We start from the raw sequence: 19,747 nt of genomic DNA, 5'->3' as shown, positions 1-19,747 counted from the left end.
GTTGTGATTTGGCGCTATATAAATAAAATTGAATTGAATTGAATTGAATGTTGAAGCACAGTGTACTCCCGTATTTCTACACATGTTGAATTCATAAAAGAGGAAGTCTGACTCAGTTTCTTCCACTTAAGCTTGTGGAGCCACAGTCCAAATGCAAACAAGCACATTCACATTGTTCAGACGGAAGTGCAGTTTTGACATTTTGATTAATAGCAGGATTTGTTCGAAGCGTCATGAGACATTTCTTTCCTGCCCAGTTTGGCAAAAAAAGTTTTATTTGACGATGAGGCTCCTACAAAGCTGACACACGTGCGCTCAACCACACTGGCTGATTGCAGAGGGAGTGACTCATTCCCTCGCTGGCCAGTTACAGCATGAGCACGGTAATGTGCTGGAATTATTGATCAGACAAAAGGACCCGACAGCCCTGGCTGGACTGAAACAAAAAAGAAATCAATGGTTATTTTACCCACTGGACCACACACAAAAGCACTCACACTAATACTTACATTTCTCACAATACAGAACCTTTATCCACCTGCTGCACTTCATCAGCATTCATGCTCACATATACAGGTATCTTACTCAGTAAAGACAAAAGTGCAGCAGGTGTTCAGCTTCGAAATGAGGCAAATATTCTAGTTTTAGAATGTGCTTTAGAAAGAATGAAAATCCCCATTGACAGATCACAATAAATACTTATTCAAGATCTCCAGATACACACAAAGGTCTTTGGAAAGCAATTGAGAGGATTTAGGTTATTATTCAGTTCATTTAGTTTATAAAAGGCCCCTCTGCTTTTAGCTTTTCTGCTTCACTGCTCTCTGCACTGTTACTTCACCATCCAGTTCCCACTTCCTCTGCAGCTTAACTATGAAAAAGTGTTTCTCCTTTCCAGTTTCTGATATGTACCAAATTAAAATGAAAGGCTCCTCTTTGTTTCCTCTCCTCACCGTAGTAAATATAGATAAGAAGTAAATCATTTCTTAGATTTAACAATCAATTTTTTTTTCTTTCCCCATCATCTACTCTTCCGTTATTGCATTTTGTTTCACGATCTTCCAGCGCTCCACACACCGAATGTGTTATCTTCTGAATGGGTTTAGGCTGTATCCATCTAGTTTTGTTCTTGAGGCTTATTCTCTTGTCCCTCTGTTTTCTTCTTATTTCTGCTCCTTTTCTCAAGATTAATTAAACAACAAAAGCACACAAACAGATGATATATACACACATACAGTGCTTTAAACATGACTAGACCACTACCTAATGTAAGGCTTATGCCACCAACTGGTTTAAATAAACAGTACTGGTAATTGCCAAAATCATTTTTTTTATGTCTCTGTAATAATCCAGCAGTATCCATACAAGCTCTTTAATCATATTTTAATCCTAAGATATAACTGTTGTGATCAATTAATTTTCACATGTACTATTTTAAATAAAACAAAATAGTGAAGCACAGTATTATTTTTTTATTAGGATGGGAAGTTAAAGTTATTTACTTATTGTGGGCGACCGTGGCTCAGGGGGTTGGGAATCGCATCTGTAACCGGAAGGTCGCCGGTTCGATCCCTGGGCTCTCTGCCCTGGTCGTTGTGTCCTTGGGCAAGACACTTTACCCTACTTGCCCACTGGTGTTGGCCAGAGGGGCCGATGGCGCGATATGGCAGCCTGGCTTCTGTCAGTCTGCTCCAGGGCAGCTGTGGCTACAACTGTAGCTTGCCTCCACCAGTGTGTGAGAGTGAATGAATAGTGGTATTGTAAAGCGCTTTGGGTGCCTTGAAAAAGCGCTAAATAAATCCAATCCATTATTATTGTGTATTATTACTGAACAGAAAAACCTGTTTTTATTGGTTGTTTTCTTGTTTTTATTGTCAATTCTGTCATCAGTTTGTTAATTCCAGTAGATACAGTGTCCGTATTGCATGTAAATGCTTTCAAAGATGACATGACATATAAACAATATTGTGTAACACTATAAATCTAACATACAAATAACCACAGACATATATGGGCATGGAGGTTTGAATGTAAACACACAATACAGTTACACACGCACACACAGAAACACCCGGGTGATGAATGCAGCCTGATAATTGGCAGTAGGTATCAATCGACCTTTTCTAGCTAGGAGTGTATTGAATTTCTGTCGTTCCCTTATTAAGAAGGGGATTGAAGCCAGCAAAGATATCAAGGCTGAGACAGATTCTCTGATGGTCTCTGCCACTTAATAGGAGCTTTACTCCCCACCCTTTCTCTTTAAAGGATTTTTCTTCTTCTGAGAGAGTAGGCAGGTCTAAGGACCAAGGCTGAGATGGGACCAGAATCGAGATTATTAAAATCTTCTTTGCACATTTTAGAAGTGTTTACAAGTACATGTTTAAGCTCATTTTGCTTTGTCTGAAAACCAAAATGATTGTAACAGCATTATTGTGGGATTATGTTTTTCCACCTAATAAAAAAGTAAATCTCTGAAAGTGGTTGGGTTTAAGTTCCAATTAAATGGAGAGTTTGGGATTTATTTATTTATTTATAACATTTTTACATTACATTACGTAGAATAGCAATACAAGGTGTTGTTTTCTTAAGAAATACACACAATAGCAGTGCATATGTATTTATATATCTGCATGACCCACACAGCAAGTGATAATCCTTTCTGACCCAAATGTCACATGGTCACAAGTCTGCAGCTTGATAGGGTAATGCCTTCCTTTTGTCCTTGTGGTGTAAGTACACACACCAACACCCACTCACAAACACATATGAACCATTTGGTTGGTGTTCTTTCAAATGTCAAAGAATAGAATAGAATAGAATAGAATAGAATAGAATAGAATAGAATTCAACTTTATTGTCATTGCACATGCACAGGTACAGGGCAACGAAATGCAGTTTGCATCCATCCAGAAGTGCTTTAGTGATATAGATATATTACAATATATATTAGCAATAATATAGATATGTGAGTATATTACAGAAATGGGTCTATTATGGTATGTTATAATGTACACGGTATGAAGTAAGTTGTGAATATTCTATAACTATAAGTATGTACAGGCTGTAGTGAGTACAAGCTATGTACAGGATATGAACAGGATATAAATATGAAAAACTATACAGAATATGAAATAAATAACTTTACAGAATCTGGGATATACAGCTATACAGAAATGGGAACTATGCAAGTTGTAAACAGTTGTAGGATTAAAGATTATCAAATGTACAGAATGATTATTTACACAGAGCTATACATTAGTGCAGTTAAGATAAGTGAGGGTGTAGATAGTTTCTACAGAGGCTATATAAAGTGCTAGTGGTTGTGAGTGGTGGTTCAGTCCATGTTATTATTGTGTTTGAGGGTACAGTTGTCCATTGTGGGTGTGTGTATGTTCAGTCCATGAGTTTAACGTGGGTCAGATGTCAGGAGGCAGAGTTCAGGAGTCTGACAGCTGTGGGGAAGAAGCTGTTCTGGTACCTGGTGGTTTTAGTCCGGAGGCTCCTGTGGCGCCTCCCAGAGGGCAGGAGGGTGAAGAGTCCATGTGATGGGTGACTGGGGTCTTTGATGATTTTCCCAGCCCTTTTCAGACACTGCTTCCTGTAGATGTCTTTTATGGCAGGAAGTGGTGCTCCGGCGATGCGCTGGGCAGTTTTCACGACCCTCTGCAACGCCTTCCGGTCCGAGGCAGAGCAGTTCCCGTACCAGACTGTTATACAGTTGGTCAGGATGCTCTCGATGGTGCAGCGATAGAAGTTCACCAGGATGTCTGAGGACAGGTGGTTCTTCCTCAGAGTCCTCAAGAAGAAGAGGAGCTGGTGAGCCTTCTTGACCAGCTTGGAGCAGTTGGTCGTCCAGGTGAGATCCTCGGAGATGTGGACTCCCAGGAACTTGAAGCTGCTCACACGCTCCACAGCCGTCCCCTTAATGTGGATGGGTGGATGTGGGTCAGCATTCCTCCTGTAGTCCACGATGAGCTCCTTGGCCTTCTCGGTGTTAAGCAGCAGGTTGTTTCTGTCGCACCACTCAGCCAGACGATCCACCTCCTCCCTGTAGGCGGCCTCATCGTTGTCACTGATGAGGCCAATCACCGTGGTGTCATCTGCAAACTTAATGATGGTGTTGGAACCATCAGCAGGTCTGCAGTCGTGGGTGAAGAGGGAGTAGAGGAAAGGGCTCATCACACAGCCTTGTGGTACACCGGTGTTCATTGTGATGGTAGATGAGCAGCGGTTATCCAGCCGGACATGTTGGGGGCGGTTGGTCAGGAAGTCCAGTAACCATTTGCAGATGAGGGAACTGATACCCAGGTCTGTCAGTTTCCTGATGAGTTGTGAGGGGTGGATTGTATTGAATGCTGAACTGAAGTCTATAAACAGCATTCTGGTGTAGGTGTTGTTGTTGTCCAGGTGTGAGAGGACAGAGTGCATTGCGATGGAGACTGCATCCTCTGTGCTCCTGTTCCGGCGGTATGCGAATTGGTGGGGGTCCAGGGTGGGGGGGAGACAGGATTTGAAGTGTGCTAGGACCAGTCGCTCTAAGCACTTAGTGATGATGGGGGTGAGTGCTACTGGGCGGTAATCATTGAGGCAAGATGGGTTGGAGTTTTTGGGTATCGGGACGATGGAGGTGGATTTGAAGCAGGCCGGTACCACAGCGTGGGCCAAGGACAGATTGAATATGTCTGTGAGCACTCCTGCAAGCTCCCCAGAACACGCTCTGAGAACACGCCCGGGGATGCCATCAGGGCCTGCAGCCTTGTGGACATTGATCCTGCTCAGCACCGCTCCTACATCGGTGGGGGAGAGAATCATAGGTTGGTGGTCTGGCGTCATGTCTGCTTTGGTTGTGGGGTTCCCTCGCTCAAAACGAGCATAAAAGTTGTTGAGCTCGTTGAGGAAGGAGACATCAGAGGATGCGGGAGAGGGTTTGGTGGTCCTGTAGTCTGTGATGGTCTGGAGTCCTTGCCACATGCGTCGGGGGTTGGAGTTGGAGAAGTGTTCTTCTACCTTCTTTTTGTAATGGTGTTTGGCTTTTTTGATGCCCTTCTTTAGATTAGCCCTGGCTGTACTGTAGGCGTGTGCATCTCCTGACCTAAAGTACAGCCAGGGCTAATCTACGAAATCTACGTTATATCAGGACAACCATTACCGAATACCAATACTTTCAACCCTCAAAGGCTTATGGAGAGGTGAGCATTGTGTCAAATCCTGAACACATTTTAATGACCCCTATATCACCTTTTTAAGGGGCGATCGTGGCTCAAGAGTTGGGAGGTCGCCTTGTAATCGGAAGGTTGCCGGTTCGAGCCCCGGCTTGGACAGTCTCGGTCATTGTGTCCTTGAGCAAGACACTTCACCCGTTGGTGGTGGTCAGAGGGCCTGGTGGAGCCAGTGTACGGCAGCCTCGCCTCTGTCAGTGCGCCCCAGGGTGGCTGTGGCTACAATGTAGCTTGCCATCACCAGTGTGTGAACGGGTGGATGACTGGTTGTGTAAAGCACTTTGGGGTCCTTAAGGACTAGTAAAAGCGCTATACAAATACAGGCCTTTTACCATTTAAACATTTTTTTTTAACTTTTGACAATAAGTAATTAATACAATAAAGAAAATCTATCAGCTTTTTGTGTATTTTTAAACTTTTTTTTGAATGTGCATGTCTTTAAAACCCTTTGGGTCAACAATCAACACAAAAGGTTTCCTAAAAATAATTAATTTAACACGTTTAGGATGGCTGCATACTTAGACTTAGAGGAAAGAAACAAAGTATCAATACTATCACGCTAGTATTAATCCTATACCAGTACCGACGTTGGTATTTGGATCTGTCTACCCACCTCTACTGCATGGGCAATGCAGTCTCATGGCAGTTTGTGACTCAACCTTTAATCTATTAATCCATGTTCTGGACAGAAATGTAAAAAATATATTTCCGAGTCTGTCACTGTGAACAGTTCCTTATTAAAGTTTTTTTTTTCATGTCCCTGAACGCAACTTTTCAAAAGTCTGCTCTCATATGTCCATGTACACAAAATTAATATTTTCCATTTGTAAAGGCAAAAAGCTCTGCAGCTGAAAGCTGGATGGATTTCTGTTGGACTGAATCACTTTGCCATTCATGCCGTGGATCCAAGTTTGAGTCATGAACTTTACACATTTTTACAAATAGTCTTTATTCATTTTAAAGCATGTTGTAATTAAATTTGCTATCCCAATGGCTTCCTGCCAGAGGCCGAAGCCAGGAAGGCTTTTAAGTACACGAATGACATTGTGAAAATATCTATTTAAAATAAATAAATAAATAAAAAACTCAGTCGTTTTTTTCCCCGGTCCATGTTTTCTTTTGGTTTCATTTGCTATTAATAAAATGGGGTGTTTGGTCTGAAAAGTTTTTCTACATTTTTCAATTTCCAAAGGGAAACCGGATTTGTGTAAAAGCCAGTATCACAGTATTTATATGAATGTGTCCCCCTGTGCCTAATCATATCAAAAATGTACCTTATATTGAAGTGAACAGTTTGACATACATGAAGTATGCTTATTTGTTCTCTGGAGGAGACTAAAAGGTGACAAATCAGGATTACAGGATCCGAGGGGACAGGAGACCTTTAGTATTATTATTACAAGAGTCATGCACAGAATATCAGTCAGCATGAAGACGCATACTGAGTGGCTTACTGAACACAGGTGAGGGGAAAAAACTAGCAGGGAAAAAAGATAATAAGAGTAGCTGAACTCTATGAAGATGGTTGATACAACAGATGACTTAACAGAGATTTAAAATGTGTTGGTTGACATAACACTTATATTCGCACTAAATAAGAAGATTAAAGCAGAACAAACGGCTCCTGGCACTATTTCATTTTTGCTCTGATATGCCATTCAGCACAACACTTTTTTGTCTAATCTCATACAGTAAATTCAATAAAAGGCATTTCCAATATCCAAACAGGAACCCTAATTAAATACTAAAAAGAATTGCTCAAGCTGGCCGATTAATACAGTCAATTATACAGTTAATTTAACAAGTGCGAGACAAAAAACCATACAAATTCACAGCAAACTTTTGAGCATGTGCAATTCAGGCAAAAATGTTGCTATAATGTGTGGCCAAACTCCAGCCTCAGATTAACAGTAATAAGCTCTAACTATCAGTTAATAATGATGAGATGTTCTCCAGCTGCATTAGATCAACAAATCTAATGTAAAGTAGCCAAAATTGCCATTAATGTGAAACATCCATAACCATGTGAGAAAAGGCTAAATGTTATCCTCGCTGTAATTTAAAACTATCTGCTTTTCAGTACACACACAGGGCATAATTAACATAGCCCTTGGCAGGCACTCAACCAATCTGGGAATGATAAAATTACAGCAAGCCACACTGAAGCTAACATCACTTTTTCCATATCATGAAGCTGCTGAAACAAATGCATTGTTTTTAAAGTGTTTAACAGACCCAAGTCTTGGACCTTGTTCACTCATTCACTGTAGAGGCACTCAGCCATTTTATAAAAAATTGAAATTTCAACTCTCAGTTTTGTGTATTTTATGGACCACTTCGAATGATCATTCAAAGTAACCCAAGGATTTGTGGACTAGTGCCAGCAGAACTACGTCCAGATCAACACAAGTAAAACCAAGGAGCGGGTGGTAGACTCCTGCAGGCACAAACATCCTCCACTGCAACCAATAAACATCCAAGGTATGGACATTGAGGCTGTGGATAGCTACAGGTACCTTGGTGTTCACCTGAACAATAAACTACATTGGACTCACAATTCAGATGCCCTCTACAGAAAAGGGCAGAGCAGGCTGTACCTGCTGCAAGATCTTCTATGACTCTGTGGTGGCCTCAGCCATCTTTTACGGCATGGTCTGCTGGGGCAGCGGCATCTCTGCTGGGGACAGGAAGAGACTAAACAGGCAGATCGAGAGGGCCAGCTCTGTTCTAGGATGCCCTCTGGACCCAGTGGAGGTCGTGAGTAACAGGACAATAGTGGCTAAGCTGTCATCTCTGTTGAACAACATCTCCCACCCCATGCAGGAGACTCTGACAGCGCTGAGTAGCTCCTTCAGTGGTAGGCTGCGGCACCCACAATGCGGGGCGGAGAAGTCTTTCCTTACTGCTGTCAGACTCTACATCTTCATCTATCTTATAGATTGTTTATGGTTTGCTATCTTGTAGCAAACCAAAAGGCAGATTTTGTGGCTTTTCACTAGGACTGACCACATTCTGTAGTTTGCGATAATCTTTTATAAGTTTTATCTTGCGATATCAATGATATAGCAATGCTTACTAGTGTGCAAAACAGTGACACAAGTCCAAACATGTCTGAAAGCGAGAGCAGCATGTCAGCCTCAAATGACAGTTAAGTACCTAAAAGGGAAACTACTTCACCAACTTCCAACAAAGAGCAATACTAAATAAAACAATCAGTGGGAGAAATCACTAGAATTTCAGTTTTATTATCATTAAAGTTATAAAAGTGAAATGTTAAAGCATTAAGCAGTTATTTCATACTTCTATTTAAATGCACAGTGTATACAATCTCATCACTAAATGTAAGTAGATTGCAAAAAAAAAAAAAAAAAAAGTAGATTGCAGATTGCAGTCAACTGAATTCTGTTTTCCTACCCCTTAATTTTTTATTTTTTTATTTATTTTTTTGCCTGTCCCGTTTGGCTCTTTTTTTTTTAATCAGAATTATTGTCTAAAGGTGAAGAAAGATGCCCAACGGATTTACTTTACCAAATGTACCATCCCAGCCTTGCCGTAATGGTCTATTTGATTCACCTTTTATTGTTTATTTGATTTTTTATTTTCACTTGCTAAATACAGGACAGACTTGACTGAGGAAAAGAAAGGGGAGAAAGAAAGAGGGAAAGAAAAACAGCGGAGAAGAGGGACGGGGATAAAGGGCTAAAAACAAAAACCAACAAAATAAGCAGACAAAAAATACATATATCAATCACCTGGATCACCTGTTGAGAAAGAAAAAAGAAAACAAGCAGAAGAAAAAGACAGCAATAGAATAAACAACATCATGATGATATATGGGAATATAACAGTAAATACTAAATATTAAACATCATTGTGACAGCATCATTGTACACCTGTGAGCATGAACGCACTTGTCTTTAAAAGGTTCCTTCATGTAATGATCTGCTAGAGGGTGTGGGGAGCCACAGCCCCATCCACCAGGCATGAAGCAGGTATGGAGGAGATCAAAACTCCAGACATCCAGAGGCCCTCAGATACCCCTTAAATTTAAGTGCAAAATACTAGCTATGGTAGGACAAATATAGAGTACAAACATGTAATTTTTTACTGTACATCATAACGACCATGGCCTGCCAATTTGCATTTCCACCATAATGGCTGTGGCTGACCAATGTGTCTCTACTAGTTTTTGTATAAAACACTTAACACTAAGCAAAAAATAAGTAGTAAAACATGGATATGTGTCAAAGAATTTTGCAGTATTAGCCACCCCAGTCTATCAGTCCACTGTCAATGATAAAACATTCTGCTTTTTTTCTTGTATATCATCATAAATATCACCACCAATTTACTTATAATAGTGTGACCCCATATTGCCTGCCCCTGCTGTACATTACCTCTGTTTGCCTAAAAGACCACACATTGCCAGTGATACTTTCTGTGTAGCCTCTCAAACCTTTATGTTAAAGAGTCATCAGATACAAAGCTAATGTGATTTCCTTACCCACTCGGAGTGTTTTGTGACCATAATCATCCACACTCAAACCACCAAATGATTCAGGAGCTTATCTTCTCCTCTGCCTTAACAACAGCCAAGACTATTAAAGCTATTCCAACTCTATTTGAGATTTAGTTATTGCTTTGCGTAACCCGTAAATATGTTAGCAATATATTGATAACTGCTTGCTTATGAAACGATAGAAACATTTTCTTAAAAATAACAGCAATGAGGTGCATTTTGCCTCAAGTATGGTGCAAATGTCCTGCTGGTGTTTGAGCGACAGGCATAATTAGGAACTCTCAGAAACAACACTCTTTGTAGTGTCACAAATCCATCAATAGCTGTCTGCACTTGGGTCCACTATGTAGCCAATAGTATAGCAGTGATTAATATTTGAGTTGTTAAACTCAGTCATAAATTTCAGACACAACTGTACTGTGGCATTTCGGTAACACTGTAGGTGTTTCTTTAAACCTTGCAAGCATATCGTAATCAAAAATACTGCCTAAGGATACCTGCTCTAAAGAATTATTTGTGGGTATGAAAGCATGCGCTTGTGGGGGGGAACACAAAATGATGTCAGTTAGACTTTCTGGGAAGTTTTATAGGTTCTCATTTGTACAGCTTTTGAGATGCCTCTAAACAAGATAAACAGCAGAGAGGTGGACAGACAAACTGAGTAATTCAGCTTGATTGTGCTTCGTACTTACTCATCCTGCAGCTGCTTTTCACAAAAAGCCATAACGTGAATGTGTTTAATTTCGTTTCGGTCATACTGGCATCAACATCTATGATATATTCTTGATGAGTCATTACTACAAAGGACGTAAATGCCGTACACAGAGAACGGTGTGGGTCATTTCAATAATGACTCCTCCTTCAGGTGAGGGATGAAGCTACGGAGAGGAAATGCATTCAGCACAATGACTACTTACACCCAATTTGCATGCATCAAACTCTCAGGGGGATTTGAGTCAGTCACACTGTAGGTAACATTTTCCTCCTCACATCTTTTGTGAAGCCTTTGTTAGGAATGACAAATGGTAATGTGTGATAAAAGTCGTCCTCATTTAGTGGCATTGCGAAATTGTCTCTGTGGCAGACAGGATTAAATGTTGGATGACAAACACCTCTAAAGCGCCTACAGGCAGTAAAGACCTGAACTAGCACTACCCACTTATCCCTAAATGCTTTACCACGAATCTGACCTTTTAGAAAACCACTTCACATCCTGTTCCAGATGTTACGAGCTATCATCATGTTTTCCACTCTAATCCCCTGCCGCTGTCGTGTCTTTACTGTCACCCGATTCCATTTTGTTGTTTCTCCCTTTTTACTCACGCACTTCTTTTTCCCTTCCTTATTTCCCTTCCTTTCATCTCTTCACACTTCATCTAGTGCTTCAAGCATTTCTCTTTATTTCACCAACATTCAATTGTTAGACAAGGACTCCTCCTAAATAACCCAGTTTAACCTTATTTTGGTGAGAGGAAAAGATCGCTTATTCTGTCACTTGTTCCTTTGTATTACCTTAGATATCTTTATTTGTCCCATAAGGCTTTGTGTAGGTGTGCAGTCTTAAAAACAGACTGTACACAGTCATTTTACATGGTATGTGTCTTATCTATAACTTTGCGTTTCCGGGTGCATTTGAAATTTCTAGCAGGGTCTGGAGTAGGGGTGGGTATTGATAAGATTCCGATTCCATTTTCGATTCTGTTTAACGATTCGATTCTTTATCGATTCTCTTATCGATTCTTTTTTAAAAAGGAGAACACTAAGGTGTTTAGCTTAGAACTTTGTTTTATATCTTCTCTTTGAACAAGATATAAATTTAGGAGTAACATGGCCTTACAAACACAGCAGTGAGATCTTAAGAGATCCAGCCTACGGCTTTTCAATGGGGCGTCACAGGGTCCCCAGGAAAAAAAATTGTAAATGTAAAATAACAAAATAAATATTATTCTGTAGCAATAACAAAGTATAACATAAATTAATCTGTAGCAATTACACAAGAATATCCAGTATAATGTCCCTGCCTACAATTAAACACATTCACTTGCCGAAAATCGGGCGCATCTGCTGTGGCAAATGGGTGCAAACCTTTTACCACAAACTTAGTCACTGCTTCGTCTATCCTGGCCTGAAAGGACACCGTTAGACTGCAGCAACAACTGCCAGCATCTGAGCCAGCCAGACTCTGTCTGTCTCTCTCATCATGGTCACCTAAATGCACAGTAATGGCAGGTTTTGTAATAAGACAGATCGCGCTAACATGATATGCACTGTTAGTTGATTATTTACCTGCCGCATTAACGGGAGAGGACATGCAAACGTTACCGCTGCTGCTGGGTTGAGATTCACGAGTCCGGAGCGGAATTAAAAACATGACATTCATTTAAGGTCATCGCGTGTTTTGTGAGCAAATGCTTTTGCATATTCGTAGTGTTTCCTCCCTTAAATGAAATATCCACTTTGCAAGTATTGCAAGTTGCCCTGTTGTCATCCGTTCTCGTAAAGTATAATCAAACTTTTGAGCGTTTGAGCCGCTTAGGCGCCGTGTTTCCTGCCAGGTAAATGACGCTCCGCAATGTGGTGACATCATTCGGGGCGACTGGAATCGATAAGGGAATCGTTTGCAAAAATGACAAACAATTCAAAGGAATTGAAACAGTGGGAACTGGTTCTCAACAAGAACCGGTTTTCGATACCCATCCCTAGTCTGGAGGTATTTTAGCAATCATTCATTAAATTGTTTTAAAGCCAACATAAAAATGAAACTTTTCACGGTAGTCTATGCAAATACATGACACGATTTAGCAACTTGTAGAACCCCTTTAGCAGAAATAACTTGAAAGTAACTTATATCTGTATCACTATCATTCTGCTGTAGATTACCAACACTTCGTACCATGATTGACAGCCAGTATGAGGTGTTGGTCCTATGTTTGGTTTTCACTAATTATGATGCCATGTTCTATGGACAAACATCTCCCCTCTGTCCGAAGGACAATGATCCAGATGTTTTGAGGTTTGTTTGTGTCTAACGTTTCAACCCTAAGCTGTGCTGCTATGTTCTTAGAGAAGAAGAGGTTTTCTCCTGGCAACCCTTCAAAACAAATTATCCTTGTTTAGTCTTTTTTCTAATTGTACTGTTATGAACTTTAACATTGAATGTGAATTTGCTGGAACATCCACTCCTGCAAATACAAATCTTGAATATTCCAGACCAGCAAAATGCCAAAAAGTTTTTAAACAAACAGAATTACATTTGCTGATGATCTATTAATCAAGGGCATGAGGTTAGCAGCAACTGGCTGCTGCTTACCTTTTTAATTTCTGTGAAAGCAGCAAGGTTGTATTCAGGTATTCAGGTTTTTCCACAGGAACAGTACACAATATTGTGTATCCTTCAGGAGGTTGGCTACAATAATGAAATCAAAAATGGAGCATACATCATTTTGCTTTCACGATATATTAACATTCATATTAAAAATGAGATTGATGCTTGATGCTTACTTTTTACATTTTGAATTGCCTTTAAGATCATTGGTTGGGGTGGAGTGGGGGGGGGGGGGGTCGTAAGTTTGTCTGTTTATAGCTTCTGCCATATGCCTTGTTTAAAAAACAAAACAAAAACATAAATATTATTGTATTTAATGGGTTTCAGCTGAGTATATCTTGCACAAGTATAACTTTTGAGCATCCGCAGCATCACAGAGGATTGGGGTTTTGTGCTGTTTGCATGAGAAATATCAAGTAACTGTACTTATTGTCATCTTTGTCAAAGTGCTTTTGTCCTCCTGATGATGTACTTTGTCAAGGACTGAAAATGAATAAAATTGTGCCTGAACTGAATTCCGGAAACCATGCTGTGTTCTCTCTACTGTATTAAGAAGCCGGTTCATCTCCTTCAATTTTCTTTCCTACAGAGATGTATTAAAAAAACATTAAAGAGCCCGTGCCAGATTGTATTTCTGTGTAGAATTTGATGAGTTTTCTTGGGAAGAAAGTTCTCCATCCTCCAAACTTCTCTCAATCCAACATCGCCTCTCTTCACATATCGCCGCCTGTGTGTTTGTGTGTGTGTTCTCTATACATTTCATGACCTGTGAATCTGAGCACGACACATCTGTCAAAGCTCCCCACCGCAGCACCTCTGTTTCAGCACAATTTATCTAAACAACATCGCTTCTGTGTATGTAGACAGACAAAAATGCTCTGTTTCTTGCTGCAAAAGCCTCTGCAATGCAGCAACAGATGCTTCACAGAAGGGTGAAGGTTACCCACAGCTGAAGTACATTCAGGTATTCAGACTATTCTCTGTTTACGTGTGTATGTGTGTGTGTGCGTGTGTACTGACTGCTCAGAGGGGGAATTAACAAATTGATTAAGTGTCTTCTACTAAATTTTTAAAAGAGGAAGCACTTTCCCTTTAAATACTTTTCTAAGAAGTCTTTTTAATAATGGGCCTTCTGTTGTATTTTGTACATTTCTTCTTCATAATTGTGTGTCCTTGTAATATGATTTTATAATTTTCTTTACTTATTTTTTGCTTTCTTCTTTTTTCTCCCTTTCTTTTTTCCTGTCTGTCATAACAACTACCCAATTGTAAATACTGATTTACCTCTTTATGAATGCCTTTGCGGTCAAAAAGATGTGACTGCATCCATACTAGCAGCCCAGTAAGGTCATAATTACCCCAGTATGCATTGGACAAAAATTCTATCTAGAATTTTGCATCACCACATTGTATCTTTGGAGCCAGAAGCAACCTTATTAAGACCAGAGGTTGGCCTGCTAGGTTAGCAAGCCTGATTAGATGATGTATCTCACAGACTCAAACATCTGCTAATCAGTGACAGGATGGGCTAAAGTTAACAACAGAACAACATATAATTTGTTAGATTATTATTTTCACAATACATTAAAAGCCACCAACAGCTGCTGAGGAAAAGCCTAGTAAAAGGCAGGGTTCACCTTAGACAGGTCTCCAGTTCTTTGCAATGTTGCACAGAGAGACAGACAACAACACGCTCTCAGAGCCACGTCTGTTTAGACAGTTTTAGAAACACTAGTTAATGCACAGGGACAACACACAAGCTCCACACAGAGGCGCAAACAAGGAGGTATGAACTAAGAACATTCTTTGCAGGAAGCTGATTCTGTTCATCTGGAGCTAGCGTTTTCATTGGGAAAAATGTTTCATCACTCATCCATGTGACTCGTTCAGTTTCAGTTATGTGAAGGTTTCCTATCCTTTTAAACGATACAGTTGCATAGATAGCACCATGCCTAATGAAGAGGCCTGTGATCAGTTTCATGAGTGTTAATATGCAAATTGCGTCTCACCATTGATCAGTGGCCATGAGTACTAATCATAGAAAAGGGCGGAATGACACAGCATTGAAAATTGTGTAAGCACTGTGTCTACTCTTAGGCCCCATGTAGGTTTAGAGAAGGTCATTTCCTTTTTACATAAATGCCCTCCTTCACTACCCACTCAAACTGTTGTTCCTCTCTGTCTAGGATGTGCACCTCCTCATCATTTAAAGAGTGGCCACTGACTGCAAGAGTAAATAAACTGCAGTGTCCTGGCTTGACAAGGTAGTGTTTCTGTGCTGTGCCATCTGCTTAGCTTATGAGTGTTTGCTTTCCCTTCTGTGTAATTCACTGCAGTCCTCTTGGCACTCAACCATGTACATTTTATTGCTCTTTTTATGCTGTGGGATCCAATCCTTGGGATGGACCAATTTTTGGCATTTACGCAACTGTACTGTTTATAAGACTGGGGAAGCCTGGAGTCACCCGAGACTGAAAAAGTCACATAATAATTTATTTTATTCGTAATAAAATAAATTATTCAACTTTATTGAATTCCTACAAACCGCAGTTAAGTTACAGGATCTTTTCTCACTTACCCAACTCTTGAAATAAAGTTCTCTGCTACTAAGAAAGAGGTACAAATAAAATGAGATGCTACTCATCCACCTTTACCTGACTTTTTTTTTTAACCTTACTAAACAAAAGCAAGTGGAATGGATTTATGTAACAGTCCGTAGATGGTGTATCCCATCTCCGGCCCACTGTCAACCATTATATGCTATAGCTCCTCAACAACCATGGCATGGTTTTTGCATTTTGCTGTTGGCTTTGACTTTATGGCCCAGAGGTTAATACTTGACTAAGTAAATTGTATGACCAAATATGATTTTAAAAAATATTTGGGTTTTTTTGATAGTTTTGATATTTTGGAATGCTACTTAACCCAGGGTGTTTGTTTGTTTGTTTGTTTGTTTGTTTGTTTGTTTGTTTGTTTTGGTTGGTTGGTTGGCTGGTTGATTGGTTTTAAGATAACCCAAACACTGGCTAAATTTGTGAGCATTTTGGTGGTGAGAAAAATCAGCAATCTTCTAAGTTGTCACATGTTCATCCATTTATTGAAACATTTCATGCCAGAAGTGCAAATGTCAACCTCATGGTGGCACTAGAGGTAAAAGTCAGGAGATCACTCAGTCATATAGATATATTGTCTGAGTGCCTTCAAATGTCTGTAAGAAATTAAGGCTACGTTCACACTGCAGGTGAAAGCGCATCAAATCTGACTTTTTTGACCCTATGCGACCCATCATGGTATGACAGTATGAACAGCACAAAGCCTATATTTTCAAATCCGACCTGGGTCACTTTCGTATGTGGTACTGAATCCGATACATATCTGATGTTTTAGAAAGCGACTGCTGTTTGAATGGTCATGTCACATTAAATCCATCTTTTACGTCACTGATACAAGACAGACTCCAATTATCAGCGCTGGAGAAGCGCCCGAGAAGACATCGCGAGCGCTTCCTGGCCATCCAGCGTAGATGTTAGTGAAACTGTTGGGAAGACAACATTGGAGAAACATGAACATTTTATTTGTACTGTATAATCTGCAGATTCTGACAGAAATCTGCAACTATCCTTTGAAGCACTGCTCCTCTCTAAAAAAGCAATAAGGATAATTATTAGGCCATATGTAAATAACAAAATAACTTTATAACTTAAAGCAAAATTGGGAAACGTAAAGTCTGAAACAAGTCTTTATATTAAGGGCCGTCAGTCAAACAATATTGTTTGCTCTGGGTCTAAACACAGCGCGTTGTGTGTGACGTCTTCTTTTGCACATGCGGGCCGCTTTGAGGGTTCACACTAGAGTGCGTTTGCTGTCACATTTTATTTGTAGTGTGAACAAGCAGACAAAAAAAATCAGATTTGATCAAAAAAATCTGAATTGAGCATTAAGACCTGTAGTGTGAACGTAGCCTTAGTTGCATTCCATGAGGTGTGTTTTACAACAGTTGGACCTGCAGGTAGAAATAGCAGAAAGGTGATTAAAACTGGTCCTGTGGGCACCATGGGTATCTGTTCCACACTTAATGGCAGCTCATCAGGCCCACCACTTTGAACTTTCTGACAGAAAAGCATTGCCCCGCAATGCCGCCAGCATGGGCGAAAACAGTTGCATCTAATGTGCTTTCCACATTTCTCCAGATGTTCATATGTTCCTGTGCATTCAGGGGAGCATTGTGCAGCAATGTGTGAGGCTGCGTCAGAAGTGAGTTGGTCACTCATTCATCATTCCACCGATTGCTGCCTGCTACGATCTATACACAGTATAAGACAAAGCTATCCACAGAGCCATCTGAATCTCTTGCTGCAGTTGGATTTAGATCCCACACTCAACAATATAACACAAAAGTGCCCTGTATATTGCTTAGACATTTGTTTTGACATAATTAATCATTAAAGTGCTTAAATAGTTTACACACCCCCGACCCCCAGCTGCGATTCAAGTTCAACCAGAAATGATTTGCATTTTGGTCGGTGCAGGCTGACATGTTTTTGTTATCGATGTAGAGCTGTGGAAGGAAACAGCTTCACATGGCGCCGATTTCCTCAGGCTTCAGCGCAGACAGATCAGTGATCTGAGAGAGAGGGCCAAACAAAATCGCAGCTAAAGTAAAGGGAGATAGAAGGAGAAAGATAGAAGGAGATAATGAGAAAAGTTGGAGAAGGCCTGTAGATACTGGGAGGGGGGGGGGGGGGGGGGTGATGAAACAGAAAGAAGAGAAGGAAGCACAGATAACAGTACAGGGGAACAAAGGAGTGATAAAAAAAAAAGGAGCAGGAGATAGAATGGGCAAAACAGATAGAAATAAATGGCTTGGTTATTTAGAACTGTTCCCAGAACCATCACTGTTTTGCTTTAATCACATCAGTTTCATTAGAAATGTTTTCATTTCACTTCAGAAGACAGCAAACACGCTGACAAGACTACAAATACAGATCTATAAATATGAAGTATATTCACTAAAGCTCCTGTCAATAATGGATTTTTTGTACTCCACAGAAACTTCACCTTGGATGGTTTGGGTAGATATCAGACATTGCTGGTTAGTTAATATCTGCTACAGAATAAAGTAGTCTACAGCCATGCTAACAGCTGAAACGTGTCATAAATAGTGTGCTCACAAGACAATGTGCACCCATAACTTAAAGTACACCTAAAAAAGCTCAAGTGCAAGCCTTAGTAAATATTCAAATGGTAAGGTAAATATTCACTGCTCATACAGCTGTTAGGAAAGTGGAGTTTAGTTTTCTAGCAGTCTGGAATCGAACACTTTATAGCCTTATTTTTGGAGCAAGCCTCAAGTGTCCATTTAAGGAACTGCCCAGTTAAGAAGGTACCGTGGAAACTTGCTATATGTGGCGCATCAATAGAAGTCCCTGCTGACAGAGCAGGAAAAAAAGTGGAACAAATGTCATGCAAAAGTTTGGAAACAGTAAGACACAAGACAAACGAGCACAAAGAAGTAGACTCAGTACTGAAGTAGGTTGAGTAATAAAACTGGAGAGCAATTTAGAGCCTGCCAAGGTAAGTCCTTGGACAATAAAACACACAAACATACATTGCAGGTTGGAAAATGAAATGCTGAAGTCCTTTAAACCTGCATTTTATCTGACGGCCACCAGATGTCAATAGCTGTTGTTGCAAAATGACTATAGAAGTCGATGGTAAAATGGCTTTCTGTTCAGGCCACTGTAAACCCCTGCCCATTGAGTTTATGGGCCCAGTCTCTCATTTTGGGACATACTCAATAAAAAATAACGTGTATTTTGAAAATCCTGCACATATTATATTTCAAGATGATTATCTGTGAAAGATTATCCTTAGGATGATTCCTCGTGGTTGATAAGTATCTCATTAGGTTTGTTGTTACAAACATTTTTGTAGTGGTTCCCCCACTACAAAAATGTGTCTTCCTCACTCACAGGGAAAAACTTGCTAACACTCTAACAGCGACAGCTACATGCTAATGATGTGTGGCTGTGGAATGCAGGCTCCGCCTCTGCCCCTCGCACCTGCAACTGATCATTCTTCACTCAAGCTCACTACTTAAGGCAGCAAGTGGATGCACCTCATTGCTGGATTACTGTGTAACCATCAGTGTCAGTGTTACTTCAGTTTTACACCCCTCTTCAAGTTTCTCCTGACATTGATTCTCCTGTCCTTGTGCTAGATTCTGCATGCCAGCCAAAGGATTTGTTGCTGTGGCCCTGTTGTGAGTGTGGTGACTCGGTGCGGCATCAGCATGGAAAACAATCCTTGGGGAGGACAAGGTTAGCTGTGTGAAGTTCCCCTGTGTTTTCCAGACCCCTTCGTGAACCCTGGTGACCTCGAACCCCTCTTCCCTCACTTATGTATATCACACAGAGTAGAATGGAGAGTAAAATAAAGGAACTAATCTTTGTGACTTCAGTCTGAGTCCTTCGTGCAGCTCATGACATTTACATGTTACTCTTGTTTGCAGAATTGTTGGAATTCAGCCATATTTCAAGTTTTTCAGCATGAATGGCCTGTTTAAGAACACGCCAAAGCATCTCAAGCTGTTCCAAAACCTTTATTAATTTTTTTAGCCATTCAGAGAGGGAACAGATCGATTTCTGATCAGTGTCCTGTTGCATAACCTAAGTGTGACATTCC

This window comes from Astatotilapia calliptera, chromosome 17 (assembly GCF_900246225.1).
Source record: "Astatotilapia calliptera chromosome 17, fAstCal1.2, whole genome shotgun sequence".
Lineage (NCBI taxonomy): Eukaryota > Metazoa > Chordata > Actinopteri > Cichliformes > Cichlidae > Astatotilapia > Astatotilapia calliptera.
Note: the sequence above shows the minus strand (reverse complement) of the source record.